General features: G+C 41.0%; 1 pseudogene; it reads right to left on the minus strand.

Annotated features, from left to right (window-relative positions):
• Window positions 1-355: 355 nt before the first annotated feature.
• The window catches only part of LOC132098255 (glycerol-3-phosphate acyltransferase 2, mitochondrial-like), a 117,921-nt pseudogene continuing 104,103 nt past the window's right edge, over window positions 356-14,173 (minus strand).

Below are 14,173 nucleotides of genomic sequence, written 5' to 3' on the forward strand. Positions count from 1 at the left end.
TAAACAAAAGAATAATAAACAAAACAATCAAAAAAAAAAAAAAACCTTTTAGCAGCAATTTATCTGCTCTTTATAAACAGAGTACATTATCTAACCATCTGAATAGTCATCATCCAACCAATAACCAAACCAATTCTGGGCTCTCAACAACAAAACCTAACAAAAAAAGCAACCTCTGCATCACATAGATTACAAAAAGCAAGTGCTCTCAGCAAAACAGATGTATAAACACAGAAAAGCATTCATAATTAATGATTTACACAACACTGAAGAACTGAAGAGGAATTTCAGAAGTGCTTACGGTTATCATTCCCAGCTGAGACTGACTTCTCTTCAAAACATGTAATTTTCTCTTTCAGTTACACATGAACTGTTTGAAAAGCTGCAAGAGTTTCTCTTTGTGAGCACACTGAGAGAAGAGAAAACCGATATACACATCTTCTCTCCGCCCGTCCTCAATCAACACCTAAAAGCACAGGAACAGAGAAATGTTGTTTAGTCTCCAGAGGCCAAATTATTTATACTTTATTACAACACCTGCTACATATTGTTACACTTTACTGTCCTCCCTTTATCTGGCCTTGCACTTTTATTTACAGCTTCTATATATAATAATAAAACAGGATGTACAGAATCACTTACCCCAAGATCAATGAAGGTACGAAGCACCATTCTCAACAAGTCGATAGATGAGCTCTCTACAGAAGATTCACAGAAACACATCAAATATACATTTACATTTAGTCATTTAGCAGACACTTTTATCCAAAGCGACTTACAAAAGAGGACAAAGAAGCAATATACAAGGCTTCTGTACTGAAGTATTATTTAATAATGCTGGAACACAATTTGGTGTGCAGCAACTCTCTTATAAAAAAATCAATGCTCTAGTCTTCAGCAGAGTAAGATTACTCAGTAACACAGATATTGTAATAATACAATAAATACAATAATAAATTAATGATAAAGCATCAGCAGCTGAAGTGAGACTGTCAGCATCTATGTTGGCCGTTTAATGGTTAAAACGACTTCATGTTTGCTCAAAACCTTAACGTTGCCATCCGATTCACATATTCATGAACATATGTGAGTATACACTGTCAGTGTTTAATGGAATCTGTTTAATGAAGACATGAAAGATTATAATTGTTTTTGAGTTGTTAGCTAAAGCACATCGTGTTTGTCTATATTTGTGGTTTAGAAGAACCTCAGATGGCATTTCATGGCCAATTAATGGAGATTAACTTTCTAATTCTTAAGGTTTCAAATATTTTTCTTACCCCTGTATGTCAAAATAATATTTTTAAAGAAATTTGTAATTATTTAGTTGCTTTCCAATAGGTTTATTCAATTCAATGTTCCCAGTCAATTGGATTTACATACTCATTACCATAAACCTTTACAATCAGGACGTATTCAGTGAATGCTATGTCTGCGTGCTATGCGTGTCCTCATCTTATCCTACCACCTCCCCAGCACCACCTGTCTATATCTGCTACGGGGATCTTCCTCTCTCTAGATGTAAATCTGCCAATCTATCGAGACAAAACCTATGCACATTCTATTTACATTAATGAATGCTTTACAATCTATCCTAAGAGTTGTCATGGCTGAAATAAATATATGCGCATTCGTACAATGTAAAGAATATGTAAGCATAAGCATTAGGGCAATAATTTTTTAATCCAACTGAGAAAATTCAAGCATTAACATGGTTAAATATTTCCTGTTGACTGTGGTCTACATGCCATCCCTTTCAACCTGGTCAAAGTTTTATTCAAATGGAGCTCAATAAGATCAATAACTTCAGTCCGACTGAGCCGTTAATCCAGTTACTAGATTATCTGTATACATATAAAAGTAGCTACTGGGGATCTGTTTAGTGATCCGATCACAAGGTGGTAACATGTCTCAAATGCATTTTCTGTGACCATTTCTGAAAGGATTTCTAGGTAGGGATGGAAATAAAAAAAACAAGCAAAAAAAAAACATTCAATTATTTCTGTTACTACATATTCATTGCATAATCTGTTATTTCCATTTAAGGAAAAGCATATTTTGATTATGCACTGGTGAATTGTGACACAATGACATAAAACGTGAAACCCTTACAGTGAAAGCTGACTCTGTTGATGAAATAGTTTTTGCATAGAAAACAAAACAGCATCTGCTTCAATGGTGTATAACAACCACTTCCCTTAAAGAGTGCCAACTAGCAAAAGCAAAGAGAAAAACATCTTTACTTGATTCAGTTTTAAGGTCAAGAGGCATTCTTGGGGGACTGGATGTACTCATCTGCCAACTGCCTGTCAGGTTTTTGTCTGATCTGTTTTTATTGCCTATGCTGACCACTTGTGATTGGATCAGTCAAGATGGATGTTCTCCGTTTAAAACGGATCTCAATGTGGATCTAAGATGTAAACTCTTGGAAAATCCTTCAGCCTTAAGGTGGTGAGCGGATAATGAAAAATGTGTTTTTATGTCCTACCGTAATGTGTTTTATCCAGTTGAGCTCGGTTCTTCAAATGTGCATGTAGTTGGCTCAAACAGTCTCTCTCTAGCATAAACAATTTTTTAGGTTATAAACACTTAGTTGTTCACACCCGGTGTGAATAGTGACAGCAATGCTGCCAAAGCACACTTACTCATCACACATGGCAACAGCATTGTTTGGCCAGAGGTCAGAGTTTGTGTGTGTGTGCTAACCTCTGATAGGTGAGGGGAGGTAATGGAGGCTTTCTAGAGCCCAGCACAGAGCTCTCAGCCGGACACTCGGTAAACTACAGAGAAAGAACAGCAGCTCCGGGCACTGAGACGGCTGACTCAACTAGAAAGTAGAGAGAGAGAAAAAAGACAGCGGAAGGTTAGAGGACAGTGGGAAAGTGCAAAGGTTATTATTAGTAAGGTAACAGATGTTGTTTGGGCATATTCACAGACTTCAATTATTCTATTCAATCAGCAAATGTTCCTCAAAAATAACATTTAACATTTTTCTAAGAAACATTTTGTTGGTTTGATTGCTTCAGTTGTCATCATTTGTAAAATACTAAGCAGCATAACTGTTTTCAACAGTGATAATATAATTGTGTCTAGAGCAGAAAAGAGCAGCATATCAGAATTATTTCTGAAGGATCATGTGACTGGAGTAATGATGCTGAAAATTCAGCTTTGCATTACAGGAATACATTTTAATTATACTAAAATATAAAACATTTATTGTACATTTTAATATTTTACAACATTCTGATTTTGATCAAATGAATGCAGGCTTGGTGAGCATAAACACTGACCAAAAACATAAAATAATCTTACCGACCCCAATGTTTGGAATGGTATACATTTAGTCATTATGCTACAGCACTGATTGGCTGTTGAACGTTCAGAGGTGTGCAATTATTTTCAGGGAATCACACAGTGAAATGCAGATCTCTACTGCATTACATGTCTATATCATTTCGCCAAACAATTTCAGTTAAGTTCTTACAGCCTTATGGCAGCAAATACCAGAACCCACAACAACACTGACCAAGCAAATAAATACAGCAAACAACCAGATAAAAATAGTTAATAATTTCCATTTTTATGCCACAAAATTACATTTTATTACTCTTTCTTATGCTCACTCTCCAATACAAATGCACACACACAACAGTAAGGACACACAGAAACATACACGTGTTGTCAGCGCTGCTCTGACCATTTTATCAGTGAAATAGTTTACCAACTTCAAAGCTACATATTACATGATTCTCTGTTCTTAATATGTATTATTTTCAGGTTTCTATAACATCTATTATTTGTTTAATTTATAATTATTTATATTTTACATACATATAATACAAATATAAAATGTATACATCAACAAATAAATTAATTGTAATAAAGTGTTCAAACCTAAAGAAAAAAAAGCCATTCTACGTGTTTGCTTGAGGTTCTGATGCCAGGGAAGACAATCCACAGCAGCTTCTCTTCTGCAAACTCACACCATTGACATTCCCTTCCTGTTCTCTTTGTGCTGAATTCATCTCACAGATACTGAAATACTGCGCAACATGCAGACAGACACCAGAATTCAAGTGCAGCATCTCTGAACTGTCTGTCTTAATTTTAAGCCTTTTTTTCTGTCAGTGTCTGAGGTTTACATGTTAGTGTTTGTGTGCGTTTCTCCAAAGTGTACAAAAAGATTTCAAGTGCTCTTAATATATGATTATAAAATCCAAAATAATCTGAATGTATAAACAAAAGTTTCTGAATGATAACTTTCTATATTTTATTAAAGCTGTCTGTGGGTTTGTGTACCTTATAAGAGCGTGCGTCTGGTTCCTCACAGTCTGAATCGCTGCTCTGGTCAGGATTGTCTGAAACAGCTCATGATAACACACCATGCCTCTAGATGAAGTCACAAACTGGTATATCCTTCTGAACCTATGTACACACACAGACAACAAGTTCACATCACTAAAGGCGCATACAAATAAGCTGCAAAGTGATCAGTTTAGGGTTGAAATGACCTTGTTTAACCACAGACAAACAAAAATCGCTTTCACGTCTGCGGGTGTTTGTGAATCAGTCATCTGAAAACTGTGGTGGCACTTGAAAATAAATGGGCACAGACCAAACGGTCAGCATGTCACAGATTAGATTGAGTCAGAGAGTTTGCTAGATGTCTGGCGAGTGGAGTGAAAACTATTTTTGGCCATGTCTCTGTGAATTCTTGACATTGAAAACTTAAGAAAATCTACATTTGTGAGGGTGTGATACTGTATATTGTCCAGGCTAAAAAAAAGTGTCTCTGCGTTTATATACCTATCTCGAGTTTTTATTCATATCTCTATTTTATGATTACTGGTATCATATGATAAGTGTGCTGCTTTGGCCGAGTGGCACAGAAGTTGTAGTTTCCCTTGTGTCTGTGCCAAAAAACTACCAACAGTCTTATCAATGAGGCTAAAAATAATCATTGTCTGACATTTTATGTCATGCTCTATTTCAGTTTGTAATCATATAAAACCCGGTCCTTTAAATTATTTTTCTTTTTTTTTCACCCATTTTTTCACTTTTATTAATTTCTAATACCATATTTTAAAGACTGAGTATAAAAAAAATAAAAAAATAATTTAAAAATAAATATAAAATATACTTCTTGATGTTGTATTTTTAGTTTTATGAAATGTCCTATATAGGTTTTTACCATATTTAGTCATCTAGTTCCTCTTCAGGAACTCGAGCTGCGTCGAGAACGTTTGGGGAACGCGTCCAGCGTGATGTCTCTGAATAATGTGTATAATCAGTCCAAAGGAAGGGCGAGATGTCATAGGCGGGTGACGTCAGAGACCAGGAAGCATAAAAGCATGAGCGGCGAAGCCGGAAATCAGCCTTGTGTCTTCAGCAAGCGCTCTGTGTGTGTGTGTCAGTCGCTATCTGTTTGTGAGTCTTATTTAGTGTCGTTTGTCCACTGATAAACTCCATTGTCAAAGCTTCAATCAAGAGAAGTTTTGGGCGAGAGCAGGCAGCGTTCAGGCTGTGTGTTTTCCCTGCCAAAAAAAAAAAAAAGGTAGGGACACACGCAGCTCGTGTGTTGTCTGCTTGAGAGTGAAGCGAGCAGTGTCAGCTCTCGAGGGAGTTGACGGCTGCGATGCGAGCCTTTGCTTTACTCTCAGAAGGCTCTCTTTGAGGAGAGAGCTTTCACTGGCATTTCTCGCGGTGCCAGCCCCGCTTCTGTCGAGGAAAAAACGGAGCGGTGGTTGTGCTCGCGGGATTCGCTTTCGGATCTGCTGGAAGGAATGTAAGACGGGCAGCAAGTCCCTATCTTCTTTCTTAGCCACCAGATTGTGGTCACGCTGGGGCACGGCGGCGACCGCGTTCGCAGGAATCGCACATGATCTGGCGAACGGGTTGGAGACGGCTCGTCCTATCTCCACCCGTGTTCACTAGATCTAGAGCTCGGTCTCGAGGCTTGAAAACCCTTGCTGTGGTTTCTTCGTCCTCGGAGGCAGAGCTCGCTGCAGCATTCATCTTTCTCTGAAGAGATTGATGTTGTCTTTGTGACTGAGTAGCATATATATATATATAAAAAATAGACATGCACGCTGCGAGGCAATGCGTGTACTACATTGTACTACATCCTTATGTGAGTTTTTTTTCTACACCAGACCGTGTTGACTCGTCTGGTTGTTGACTACTATATATTAATATTTATCTGACTATGTGAAGTTAGATGTGCAGGGGCTCTAGGGATGTAATTTCTTATGTGAGAACACGTGTGTACCGCTCTTCCTCTGAGGAGGTTGAGGCGGTCAGGGGCTGCTGGGCGGAGCAGTCCCAACCATGTTCCAGCCCCTCGTGCCGGGGGTGTCACTTTTGTACTCCACAGACGCTAGAGTCAGAGTGGCGCTCCCAGGCCGAAGGCTTCTAGTGGAAAGCAGTTATACGGACCGTTGTTTTCGCTGGATAGCCTTCATCATAACATCCTGACGCGTAAGGCCTAGGACGTTTAGAGGGCCAGCTTCCTCTGGGGAAGAGTGGTGTACACCGCATTACATGGTGCCCGTGTCTCCTCAGTGCCCTCAGGAGATCGATCTGCCAACCCTGCCGGTGTTCCAGGGCGCAGCGGTCTCCAGCGAGCGCTTCTCTCAGTTACCGCCCGGAAACGTAGCGGTGCTGAGAAGCTCGCTACCTCTACGGAGGTCTCTAGAGCAGCTAGTATGGTCGTCCCCTGCCGGTCCGCCGCTTCAGGGCACCCAGCTAGTGACTCTAGGCACACCAGAGGCCAGTCTCGTGAGACTGGTTCCCTTAGGAGGTCACATGGCGGTGTGGGAGCCCCTGCCAAGTGTACTTCACGGGGTCCTGCCCCGAGCAGGCTCTGGTCTAGTCTTCCTAGCAGACGATGTGGGCCTGAGGACCGTCGTTTTTAGGAGACTTCAGCTACGAGAGTCCTGATGCTGCGGCTCAGGACCTCGGAGGGCAGGCCCCTCTGGGGAAGAGCGGCATACACCGCATTACACGGTGCACGTCTCTCCTCAGTGCCCTCAGGAGATCGATCTGCCAACCCTGCCGGTGTTCCAGGGCACAGCGGTCTCCAGCTAGCGCTTCTCTCAGTTACTGCCCGGAAACGTAGCGGTGCTAAGAGGCTCGCGACCTCCTGGGAGGTTTCCAGAGCAGCTAGTTTGGCTGTCTCAGTGGGTCCTGCACACTGTAGTGAGAGGCCACAGAATCCAGTTCTTGTGGGCCCCAAGCAGGCTCTGGTAATGGAACAGAAGTAGACTCTCTCTGAGGATGGAGACCATCGATGTGGTCCCTCCTTGGGTTGCAGAGTCCGGGTTCTACAGCCGGTACTTCACTGTTCCAAGGAAGGATGAGGTGCTGTGTCCTTTTCTAGATCTGTGCTTTTTGAACCTCTCAGTCAGGGGACTGAAGTTTAGCACGCCTGCACAGGCCAAGTCCGAGGACTGGTGTGTCACGATCTATCAAAAGATGCACTTATCTCCATCCTTCTTCATCGGAAGTTCCTGAGGTTTGCTTTTGGGGGCAAAAGCCTACCTATACGGATCTTCCACTGGCCTTGCACTCTCACCCCACACTTTCACGACTCATTGACGATTGGTTGATATCAGCTCAATCTGAGCAGATGACGGTTCTGCACCGAGATGTCGTTCTCGCTCAAATGAAAGAGCTGGGGTTAAGACTTAACGCCAAGAAAAGTATGCTTTCTTCAGTTCAGAGAACCACTTATCTGGGCATGGTGTGGGATTCGACCACGATGCAGGCACGTATGTCACCTGCTCGGATCGAGTCGATCCTCACTGCAGTCGCGAGAGTGAGAGAAGGCCGGTCACTCACTGTCAAGCAGTCACGGAGATTGCTGGGTCTGATGGCAGCTGCGTCCAACATGAATAGTATTGGCCTGCTGTACATGAGACCCCTACAGAGGTGGCTCAAGACCAAGGGGTTCTCCCTGAGGGGAAACCCACTTCGCATGCTAAAGGTCACGCGGCGCTGCCTACGTGCCTTGGATATGTGGAGGAAGCCTTGGTTCTTGTCTCAGGGCCCGGTGCTGGGAGCTCCTTGTCGCCGCGGGATGCTAGCGACAGACGCATCCCTCACCGGCTGGGGTGCAGTCATGAGTGGCCACCCTGCCCGCGGTCTGTGGAGTGGTCGCCATCTGACATGGCACATCAACTGCCTGGAGATGCTGGCGGTGCTTCGTGCACTTCGTTATTTTCTCCCAGACCTAAGAGGTCGCCATGAGTTGGTGCGCACCGACAACACAGCAGTGGTCTCTTACATCAACCACCAAGGAGGTCTGCACTCACGCTGTTTATACAACTAGCGTACCAGATCCTTGTGTGGGCCCAGGACGAATTCCTCTCGCTCAGAGCAGTTCACATTCCTGGGCATCTTAATATGGGAGCAGATATCCTGTTGAGGCAGGGGCCAAGGCCCGGGGAATGGCGGTTTCACACCGAGGTGATGAAGCAGACTTGGAGAGTTTGGCCAGACTCGGGTGGATCTGTTTGCGACTCGAGACACATCGCACTGTCCCCTCTGGCTTCCTCTGACTCATCCAGCTCCACTTGGGCTGGACGCCATGGTACAGACGTGGCCGAGGCTTCATCTGTAAATTTTTTCCCCTGATTGCTCTGCTCTCTGAAGTTCTGGAGAGAGTGCGCCGGGACGGAGTCCGGCTGCTGTTAGTAGCCCTGTTCTGGCCGGGCCGGGAATGGTTCCTGGGCCTGATTTCTCTTTTTGACGGCACTCCATGGGAGGTTCCCGTCAGGAGAGATCTCCTCTCACAGGCGGAGGGTGCGCCCCCACATGGAGCTTAGAGGCTGTAGGTGTGGTCTCTGAGGAGGCACAACTCTTAGCTTCCTGTCTCTCAACCGATGTTGTAAGACCGTTCTCCAATCCAGAGCTCCCTCAATGAGGAAACTTTATGCCTTGAAGTGGAAGCTTTTCACTTCTTGGTGCGGAGACCGCCAGCTCGACCCAGTTAACTGCCCGGATGGTACAGTGCTAGAGTTCCTGCAGGCTCTCCGCAGGGTTGACCCACTCCACCCTGAAGGTCTACGTGGCGGCCATGGTGGCCTACCGCACCCCTCTCAGTGGCCAGTCAGTGAGCAGAAACCCTTTATTATGTTATATGTTTCCTCCATGGTGCGCTGAGGCTGAGGCCTCTGGCCAGAAGAAGCTTGTGCTAAGCGGTGATCAGGATGCTATCCTAAGCCTCGAGTCCTCTGATCTCCCCTCTCCTGGGGGTCAAGATTCACTCCTTCTGAAGTTTGGCCATTGGACGGGTTGTCCCCGATTTCTGTCAGGCTCCTTCTCCTTGTCTTGCTTTAGCTGTGCTCTTCCTCACTAGGCATAGATTTGCCGCTCATGCTTTTATGCTTCCTGGTCTCTGACGTCACCCGCCTATGACGTCTCGCCCTTCCTTTGGACTGATTATACACATTATTCAGAGACGTCATGCTGGACGTGTTCCCCAAACGTTCTCGACGCAGTGTCTCGTTCCTTCGAGGAACCAGGGTTACATACGTAACCTTAGACGTTTTTTGTTGAGTAAAATTTTAGTAGACTAAAAGTCTGTGGATTTCATTCTATTAAAACAGTCACATTTTAGTCCTGTGATGAATGTCCTTTTTAGGTTTTATCACATTTAGTCATCTTATCCTGTTTCATCTTATCAAGTTTTAGTTGACTAAAAGTCTCTGAATTTCAGTCTATATTTAGTCTATAAAAACTAGTGTTGTCAAACAATTAATCACATCCAAAATAAACGTTTTTGTTTATATATGTGTTGAGACCAGAGGCGTCATGCCCATTCGAAGTGAGGGGGCACGTGCCCCCTCAGATTTCTGAGCCAAGTGGATTTTAAATGCAGCTTCCAAACGACAACAACAAAAAAAGAATTGCAGAATATAATTTTTTTATATATTTGATACAATCACAGCGGTGAGATTAGATCGTTCAGTGCACAGCATCAGCTGCTAAATTCAAATCTGCATTCGCTGGCTGGCGCTGAGCCAGAGACAGACGCGTTCGTACAACGCTTCATGATAACCAATCAGAAACTATTCTGTTGCGCTTATGGATGCAATGGCCAATCAGAGACGTCCAGAAGAGTAATCACTGAAATGCAGTGTTTTGTTTACTTGCTTGCTGACTGAATTATTTAGCGAATTCTCTCATCAGAAACAACAAAAAGTGCAGATGTGCGTACGTACGAATGTAAGTAAGATATTCGTTTCATAATGTAAAGTGCTTCAGTGATTTTAATGGGAGTTTAAAGTGCCTGAAAAATTTACATTAATTTTTTTTTAATGTTTTGTGGCATTATATGGCACTTAAGTAAAAAGTCGGGTTTTTATGTGTAGTTAATAGATTACACTACATTTCCATATATTGATCAAATAACAATCTATAAAGGTGCAAAACGCGTTTACCTACACATATTTGAGAAACGAGATATTTCCTGATATATTAAGCATGTTTGGAATTGTTTTGAATAAAAGGGGGGGGGGGGGGGAACATAAGCCTATATCAGTTATACAGTGCTTTCGTAGAATGACTTATACAATGCCCTCCCCCAAATGTGCCCCCTCAAAAATCATGAATGCATGACGCCCCTGGTTGAGACAAATATATTATGTTTATATATTAAATATATTTATATGTAATATAAAATATAAGACTATGAATATATAAATGTATAAACTTAAATATTTTTAAAGGGGGCATAACACACATACTTTCATCCAATCTCAGGTTAATCTTGAGTACCTATCGAGTAGTATTCCATCCTTCAAATCTCCAAAAAGTCTTTAGTTTTATTATATTTATAAAAGAAAGATAAAGCTTTACGATTCTCTCCAGAAAAAGCAGAGCTCCTGGAGGGGTGCCGTGGGCAGAGCTAAAGAGTGATGAGCACAGACATTTGATGCCATTTAGTAATACATTTATTTTAAATACCCTGTAGTATATGATAACTACTCTATTTTCTAGAATATTAGGATCAGCCACTTAAAAAACAGTGATTTTGAAAATGCTACATTTGTGAGGACGCATGTGTTTATTTGTTTGTTAACACAGGTGTCTTACCTCCTCCGTAACAAGAACCCCGCAGCGCAACATGCTGTCCACCACATCAAGAGCAAAGCCATGAGCGGTTTGACACGACTAAGAGAAAGAGACAGACATATGGACCGACAGACAGATATGAGCAGGTAGACAGGAGAGATAATTAATTGTGTAGTGTTTTTGTTCTTCTTGTTGACATTTCATAGGCTTTACAAGTGTTTATGCAAGTGTAAAATGTGCCAGCAATAATTACACATGCTATTCCCAGCAATGTAGAACCCTTGAACGGGAAACTAGACATCATGAGAGAATAATAAAGGGAACAGATGGGCAGCAACTGATCGATTGGAAGCATGAGAGAGAAATTGGAGAAAGTATGAAAAATAAATGAGTTTTTTACTGACTGACGGACAAACAAGCAATTGTATGAATCACTACTAGCATCATCGTGATTATAGACGTCATAAGTAAGATTTCCTTGTGTGTGTTTGAGTGAGACTCACTGGCATGAAGCAGGGTGACAGTAGATGTGTGAGTCGGAGGCTTTTCTCCGTCAGCTCCTCCTTGGCCCAGAACAACATCAAACTCCATGTCTCCACCACCTCCACAGCCTACAACCTCACTCAGCATGGCTGAGACAACACACACACACACACACACACACACACACACACACACACACACACACACACACACACACACCTTCAGGATTAGCAGGGTGCAAACATGACTCAACCAAAACACATCAACACCCTGAAGTGCAGGCCCATTCAAGGCAGGCACATGCCCCCTCAGATTATTGAGCCAAGTGCAGTGTTTGATTAAAAAAAAAGTTACTTTTATCTTGTATCATTAAAGGAAAAGTTCCACAATTATTGTTGTTAAAATAAGTGTTTAGAACAATCGCTTATTGATGTAAATTTGGTTGAGTCAAATCAATCCTAATCTTCTGCAGATCTTTAAACTGAAAATTTGTCAAATTTTATTAGAAAAGGTATTACGATTGACTGGCTACTATTAATTAATTAATTTAATTAATTTATTATTTAATTAATTTATGAATTATTTATTAATTATTATTTTGGAAAGAAATCAATTTTAACACGAAAGAAACATCTATCTATCTTTTAAAAAAAAAAATTAAAATATGGTTTCCGCAAAAAAATATTAAGCAGCACAATGTTTTCATCTGTGAAAATTGTAAGAAATGTTTCTTGAGCAGAAAATCTGCATATTAGAATGATTTCTAATTATGTGATGCTGAAGACTAGAGTAATGATGCTGAAAATTCAGCTTGCATCACAGGAATAATTTACAGTTCATTGTAATTGCAATAATATTTAAGAAAAGTTATTATATATTATACAAAAAAATTGATGTAAAAAGTATTATTTTTACTGTTTTTGTTACTATATTACTGTATTTTAATGAAATAAATGCAGCCTTGGTGAGCATGAAAGACTTTCAAAAATATTCAAACATCTTTCTTACTCTAAACTTTTCAAAAGAAGTACACCGTGTATATACAAATTCATTTTTATTTTCTCAATACCCAGGTCCTTTAAAACTCTTTTGACACACAGGTCTCCTAACCAAATTTCAGCTTGGCACAGCAGTTAATTTTACATTCAAAATGCACTAAAACTAGCAGAAAATTTCATACATGTCTCGAATCAACTCGTTCTTCCATAACACTAGCAAAGACTTTCAAACTAATTTTGTCACTCATAAAACACTTACCTAAAACAACTACAACAGGTAGCATTATGTAATGTTTGCTTTTGTAAAATTTCTTTACAAAACAAGATCAACACTATTGCTTATAATTCACTGGAGTATGTTACATAGTTCATGTTTGCATTACAGTGCAAAATTATTCCTACTTTAAGTTTCCCCTTCTGTATAGATGGTAATGAATTCGAAAAACGAACATGTGTAGGTTTTCAACTATATCAAATTGCTTTGTTTTTAAATTCAGAATATATTTCAATATGGTATTACTGAAGAAATTAGTATTTGTATTATTCTTATTGTTGACTTTATTCAACAATTTCTTCTCTTTTGTGTCAGTCTTTGGCCAGATTCACGAGAATATCATGATGCACAATATTTTTATTTGTGTTCTGAAGATGAACAAAGGTCTTGCAGGTTTGAAACGACATGAGGGTGAGTAATTAATGACAGAATTTTTATTTTTGGGTGAACTATCCCTTTAATATTAGGTCACGATTTTACCCTGCTTGTAAACCAAAAATGCAGCAATAGACTAACATGCCTTAAACATAATAAAATGAACTACCAAGTTTTCTTTTTCTTTAGTCATCATGTCTCAGTTTGCCAGTGTATACCAAATGAGCCAGAACTCCCACTGATGCCCCCTCAAAAAAGACTGGTGCATGACGCCTGCCAACAGCAAGTTTCCTTGCTTCACCCAATCTTCAACACACTCTGCCCACCTCCTACAGGCTCATGTATGAAGACATGAGTGAGCAAATCACAGTGGTGGCTCAGTATGAGCAGAGAATCTGGATCGGGCCGGGGTGCGATGATGGGTTCTCCTGTGGGCGGAGCTGCAGCCAGGAGCAGATACGGGTGGAGCGTGATTGCGTGATGCACCAGCCCGAACAGAGAGCCACCGTAACCAACGTCCGTGTTTCTAAACAACACCTCCTCCAACAGCCAACAGATGTCCCTGTCATCCCAATCATTAGCAACGTCATTAAAGCATAACCATGTTTGATGCTAGTATGAATCATCTACAACCAGTGGAGGATTAATAAACCAATTCATGTTCTATTACAAAAGAGGTGGTGGTGGATGAGGAGATACCCCCTGACAATGTAAGCGCTTTGAGTGCCTAGAAAAGCGCTATATAAATGTAATGAATTATTATTATTATTAGATCCAGTCATTTTTATTGGTCAATAGATTAAATTATTTTAATTTTAACATAGTGGTCAATATACAGTTTATTTAGGCTTTTATTAATACACAGTGTAGAATTACTTTAATCCAACATTGTTTAATACATAAAGCACATGAACATTTGGGTTGAAATAAGTTTTAAAGCTGCAGTGCATAAATTTTGCCTTTGCAC

The sequence above is a fragment of the Carassius carassius genome, chromosome 21 (genome assembly GCF_963082965.1).
Source record: "Carassius carassius chromosome 21, fCarCar2.1, whole genome shotgun sequence".
Lineage (NCBI taxonomy): Eukaryota > Metazoa > Chordata > Actinopteri > Cypriniformes > Cyprinidae > Carassius > Carassius carassius.